We start from the raw sequence: 7,077 nt of genomic DNA, 5'->3' as shown, positions 1-7,077 counted from the left end.
TATTCTTAATTCCCATTGATGACACCTTACTCCAATTTAGGGAAGCAAGGATGTGAGAAATAGAAGAAGAGAGGGAGGCCTTTGTTGTTCACTATCATGGATCTAAGGGTCTTACACCACAAGCTATGTTAATAATCCAACGCTTATGATGGGAGCTCATATCCTTATTCACTAGACTAAAATCTCAACATACTTAGGATTTACAAACGATGCCTTTTTCCCATGTTTCAGAGGCACATCTACGATCCACAAAATCCTAGATATGATATGAGACTTATCCTTAACTAATATCTAGATTTGTAAAAAGTATTGGACTAATCAAGTCCACCCATATATAGGTGTGTAATATAATCAATGGGAACCGCATGGATGTTATAGTTGCAACAAAAATACTTCCAACTTTATATCCTATACACACATGTTCCCATGTGTCCTTTGGGTATAATACCACTTGATTTCAACCCATAAAAGTTGTTGAGTAGGTATAAAATAGGTCTGCTATCTTTAATAGTGTCTATCTAGATTATAGTTGGCAATTTTAAAGTGCAAATGAATTCAAACATTGTAGATAGACATAATACATCATAGGAAATGTTTTCTTGGTTACAAATCCATTCATCATGTTGAAATACACCCTTGTCATATGTGGGACCAATATGGATCACTAAATTTGAATATAGCCCAAATATTTGATGTTTGCACTTTTGCTTGGTTGATCGGGTTTTTATTATCCAAATGGGATGAGATTTCTTTTACTAGCATGTAAGAGCATAAGAAACAACCATGCGATCCCAAGACATATCAGTATGCATAGATGTTAATAATTGTAATTATTAATACTTCTTGCAAATTCACATTTAGCTATTTCCACGCGTTGCACAGACAACATTAAACATTCCTATGTACACAAAAGTATAATTGGAAAAGATATTGTAGCTTTGTATAGTTAATTGTTCTTAAAGGATTTCAACTTCTTGTAAAGGGGTCATGGATGGAAGTTCTTGATCCAAATTTCTCCATGGTGACATAGACTCTCAAATAATACCTTGAGGTAGCCTAAAATACAATAAAAATCCCACAACTATTTGCAAAGTTAATAAATGTGATTATTATCTATTGATGAAGTTTTGTTTTTCCTTGTAATGTTGAAGGTTCCTTGATGTTTTTTAGATTGTGTGGTACATCTTGGACTTATCTCAATATCCCCATCACATGTATAAGCTCTTTTCCAAACCAAAGCCTTTGAAATCAAGTTTCCATACTTGGTGATGATAGGATGATCCAATCTTGACTGTGGCTTGACTGTGGCCCTTTCCCACGCTTTGTCATAATATGATGCCACTACTAAGCTAGCTTTCCTCTAGTGCTACAATGTTTTGGTAACTTATGGACCTTAGAGATCTTATCAATGGTGCAAAAAAGAATACTTTGTGGACACTTAGGTCTAAACTAGTGGTTTAGTCTCCTTCTACAACACACATTATGTGATCCAACCACATATTCTTGATTTGAAAGACCATAAGCTATTAGTGGAGTTGGATATCCGTTTAGAGCTGATTCTCATGACAGTGCTATATACATTTGCCTCATGGAAATTAATATATTCCACATTCTGGCCCAAGAGACTTGTTGCCCACTTGATTATGAACCCATTAATCCATTTTGGTAAGATTTGGGGCACTACATTGCTCCCATATTACTTGCTTTCTACCCTAGATCCTGTGTGTGTGTACACGTGTGTGTGTGTGTGTGTGTGTGTGTGCGCACACACAAACACGCTTCCCAAGATTTTGTGTGGTCATCTTTATGACATGAAACGATCACCCAAAAGTTTCAATGATAAGTCACAGTATGTGGTGGCAAAACGTGTAAAAGCTTGTTCTCTCTAGGTGCCAAAAGCTTTCACTCACTCTCTTTTTCTCACAAGGTTAAAGTCAAAATAAGCTTCCTAAAGTCCTAAGTGACAATATGACCTATGATGTCCTAACTCATAAAATTTTCATTGTCACCCATTGATCGTATCAAAGATTCTAATAACAAAATGACCAAAAAATCATTGAATTTTGATCGTATCAAAGATTCTAATACCAAAAATACCAAAAAATCATTGAATTTGGACATCATTTGGCCCATCTACCTCTTGTTTTGAATCTGGATTAATTTATCTTTCTTGTGCTTTGAAGACAACAATTATGCCACCACCTTAAAGCTCTCTTGGACATGTTATGCCCTCATCTCATACTGTTGATTCTCAAGCATGCGTGAAAAATCATGCAAAGAGAGGTTTCAATGCTCGTATTGATATTGTATCTTTTGAAGGAGTTAGTCAAAGTGAATATTTCTTCCAAAGCTATTAAGCTCCAAAGCACTAGCCTCAAGGCTCTTAAGAAGGCTTAGTCCTTTGTGAGACATATGTCTAAATTTCATTAATTTTGTAATCTATTATTTTTTTATTGTATTGTCATATGATTCACTTCCTTGTGCCGCTTGGGAAAGCTTTATGCAAGGACAAAAGAGATGAAAGTTTATCTCTACTACTAAGTAATATTTCTCTCAAAAGTTGAGTTAAAGGGTGACCCTATCGTAGATACTTTTAGTTCCCATCTTGCTCTTGCCCCAAAAAGCCTTGCCTCTCTTCCTATCTCTGAAATTTTGAAAACTTGAATTTCTAGTTCATTTTTAGGGAAAAGTGTTATGGGGAAAACACCTACTCTACGGTTCTCAAATATGACTTTATTCATAGATAGAGAATCCAAGCACACAATCTTTTTTGTTGTTTGAAGCCTATGTTTTTCAATTTCTTTAGTTGTTTGAGGTAGATGATTTCTTGCACTTAGGGGATGTCTTTGTGAAGAGAGGAGTGCACAATGATGGGGGTACTTGCATGCTAATGCGATCACTCTCATACTAGAACATGAATCCTTTCATATAGTTTGGTTCTCTATCCTTGTACAATTCCCAATCTAGAGATTGAGGGGGCTTGATAGTTGGCCTTCCTTTATTCTTAATTCCCATTGATGACACCTTACTCCAAGTTAGGGAAGCAAGGATTTGATAAATAGAAGAGAGGGAGGTCTTTGTTCTTCACTATCATGGATTTAAGGGTCCTACACCACAAGCTAGGTTGATAACCCAATGCTTGATGGGAGCTCATATCCTTATTCTCTAGACTAAAATCTCAACATACTTAGGATTTACAAACGATGCCTTTTTCCATTTTAATAGGTAAATTTACGATCCACAAAATCCTAGATATGATATGAGACGTATCCTTAACTAATATAACTAGATTTGTAAAAAGTATTCGACTAATCAAGTCCACCCATACAGAGACATAGTTCCAATTGGAGACTAATCTCCTACTTTCCACATTTCACTAACATTTCTCTTGTTTTAGTTACTATCACATTGTTTACAAATACAATTAAGGTTCTTTCTTTTAATTCCAATCACGATTTTTTTCATATAGCCCTTCAAACATCACCAAAAAAATTCTTTCTCAAACAAGGTTAAAAAAGAAAGATCAAATATCATGATTTGCCAATACATGATTTTCTCTTTGTGATAATAATCACATTCTCGGTCTATTTTGGAATATCCTAGGCTTTCTTTACTAAGATCAACGTATATATAAACAATGCATAAAATGAAAATTTGACTTACCAAGATAGGAGTGTACAACCTACAACTGAGAACATCGTCTTCAACAACAACTTCATTCATTGGTCCCATAGATTGAATTGTTTAAGCTTTAGACACGACACTAAAACTTTGTATTGTCTACCTTGGTGGAACCATCTCATAGGTAGTGCATGAAAGGAAAAAAGGTGTAATACTATAATCAAAAGGAACCGCATGGATGTTAGTTGCAACAAGGAGGTATACAAAAATATGGCTATGGTGCAAAGTTTATGCATCTATATTAGTAGAAACATATCCTACTACATACACAACCATAAGTAGCAAGGAAACTATTTCTCATATTCCACTTTTGAGTGATCAAGAGAGGGAAAATTAGAGAGGAATATTAACAACATGATGGGTGATTAAGGTGAACAAAATCACACAAAAACAATCGATATTATTCTCTAATTATGCGTGCATGCATCCATAATACACCCACATTTATGTATATTTAACTAATCCTTGATATTGTTTATTATACACATGATTTAGATTAGGTAAAAGGAAAATTCACGCTTAACCCCACATTATTGTGAGGATATAGACAACAAAGAGGTTTGACTCAGTGGTTAGCTACTTTGTGGTTAAGCGCTTCCCAATCAAAATAATACCTCTCGAGAAGTTTTGAGTTTTAGCAAACCGTTGTCCCTCATGTATAACCGACGGTGCCAACAAGTCCTGCCTCACTGTGAAGAGTGTGTGAATGAATGCCTGCGTGCTTCACGTGTTGTGCAAGGAAGGAGAGTGCAAAGAAATTAGGTGGGGCTCTCAACGAGGATTTGGATACCTCACTACTCATTTTTCTATATAATTAGAGAATGGGATAAGGTTAATATGGTCAACATGATTGAGACCTGGCCAATTGGTTTGAATCCTAAAAATCTCCCCCTCAAAGACCAATGTGGCCCAAATGGTCTATATGTATGCACATTTGTACAAACATGAAGCAATATTGTGGCTTCAACCTACACCCATCATCTCCATGCAATGTGCAAACTGCTTGGAGGGTAGGCTCTTTATGAGAGCATCTGTAGGGTTGTCATACATATGAAACTTGACTAGCTCAATAGATTTGTTAGCCCAATGCAATCCCAGTCTGGCTATCACAATACAACACCAGAGTCTAGGAAATTTCAAGATCTCCCACTAGGCGAGCTAACTATTTAGTTTCCTTGCTAGCATCACATTTTGCTACATACTCTACCTCTGTGGTGGAAGATGATGTACAAGAGGTAGACCCACACCTTGCAGAGTAGAGTCGCATATGAAATTTAGGAAATATAAATTCCCCCTCCTTGAGACTTATGTGGAATATGCCAACATAGATCACTATGAACCAAATCAAGAGGATTTGATTCATAGGGAGTAGAGTGATCTATGAAAGTCAAGAAATACAATGGCCCCCCGCCCTTGCAATGCTTATGTGGTATAGTCTCAAATAGATCATTCTAATCAAATGAATAGGATTCTTGACCTTTCGATCTAATAGCAAAGTGGTAAGTTACCTTTCGTCAAAGCAAGTTTTTTTGTTTCTTAATCGGTACTGTCTCAAGTGCGTTACGATTGTGATGCAACAATTTTGAGTCGTGTACCTCGCAAAAGAACCGTAAGAAGGGTTAGAATTTATATGAAGTGATACGGATCGTTTAAAATATGTTCATTTTTAGATGTTGTCCCCTTTTTATGTTTGGAAGAAAAAGAAAACATGCAAATCTCCTTGCATGAGGGAGTTTGCACAGTCCTCCCCAATTTTAATAATACGAGGGAACGTGCCATTCCCACAGCAGCGTGCAAAGGTTAGAGCTTTCTTAGTAAGATGGAGCTAGGCATCAAACTTCTATATGAGCACTCCAAGAGTTTTTGCCTAGTGAGAAACCATCAAGACCAAAAAAAGTTCAGAGCTTTCTTAGTAAGATCGAGCTAGGATCAAGCTAGGATCAAACATCTATATGAGCATAGGTAATTGCATCTAGAGAGATGCCCTCGCTTTGCATCTGTTGGAAACAGCCCAGCCCAGGGCTCCATGGCCCTGCCACATTTGGCATAGATGTCGACCAAGGCAATGCCAAGCATTACGTTTCGTAAAAGGGAACCACAATATTTATCAAACCACCGCCAAGCATGACATCGTAATCCCAACATCCCCCAACTAGCAATCACATCGTCGATTCTGATACTGTCAAGATAGGCATATTGGGCATATCTTGCAACCAACATATTGCAAGTGATGACATTCTGGAGAGAAATCCCATCACAACATTTCATGCTTTCGTGACAGTACCACATTTGGCATACATGTCAACCAAAGAATTTCCAAGCATGACATCCTTCACCAAGCGTGGTGGTCAAGTATATTCTCGTTAATACACTCACCCATGTCAACGGCTCGTGTAAGGCCACTGGCCTTCAAGGCACAAGCATATGCATTCAGATTGAATTTGAAGAGATGAATCCATGAAAACGGCATAGAGCTTTCTGGCCTTGCTCCTATCGTGCGTATCCCACAATCAATGCATTCTAAGACTCGACATTTTGGATAGGAAGCTCCTTAAGCACTTTTTGTGCTTTCTGAAGAGCACCACATTTGGCATAAATATCGACCACGCAGGCACGACATCTTTTTTCAACATCAGCATCTTTGTGATTTTTTGTACCCACATGCCTTCAAGATGCATGCATAGGTGATTGCCAGCTGGAGAGATACACTTGCTTTGCATCTGTTGAAAACCGCTTAGAGCTTTTCGGCCCTGCTGTTGTCATGTGTATCCCACTATCAGTGCAATCGAAGAGCGGCATTCCGGACAGGAAGCTCCTAAAGCATTTTTTGTGATTTCTTAAGCACACCACATTTGTCATACATATCGACCAAGATAGTGGCAAGCACGACAGCCTTTTACACGAGCCTCTGACTAACAATATAATTGTGAATTTTTGTACCCATATAGCATCTTGCAAAGAGCCACATGCCTTCAAGATGCATGTATAGGTGATTGCATTTGGACAGAGGCCCCCGCTTCGCATCTGCTAGAGAATTTTGGCCCTGCCGACAGGAAGCTCTTCGAGCACTTGCATAGAGCCACATGCCTTCAAAATGTAAGCATAGCCAAGACCAAAGTACAACTGACTAAATTTGGAGAGATACAGTTGCTTTGCATCCACTGAAAACATCCAAGAGCTTTCGATCCCTACTCTTGTTGCACACATCCCGCAATCAGTGCATTCCAAGAAACGACATTCTGGACAGGAAGCTCCTCAAGCACTTTTTGTTATTTCTCAAAAGCACCACATTTGGCATACATCCAAGATAGTGCCAAGCACAATATCTTTTTACAACATCCTTTGACTAACAATATAATTGTGAATTTTTGTGCCCATATCAACATCTTGCGTAGA

The sequence above is a fragment of the Adiantum capillus-veneris genome, chromosome 19 (genome assembly GCF_014529385.1).
Source record: "Adiantum capillus-veneris isolate H3 chromosome 19, ASM1452938v2, whole genome shotgun sequence".
NCBI lineage: Eukaryota > Viridiplantae > Streptophyta > Polypodiopsida > Polypodiales > Pteridaceae > Adiantum > Adiantum capillus-veneris.
The sequence above is the reverse complement of the archived record's forward strand: the minus strand, read 5'-3'. Positions refer to the sequence as shown.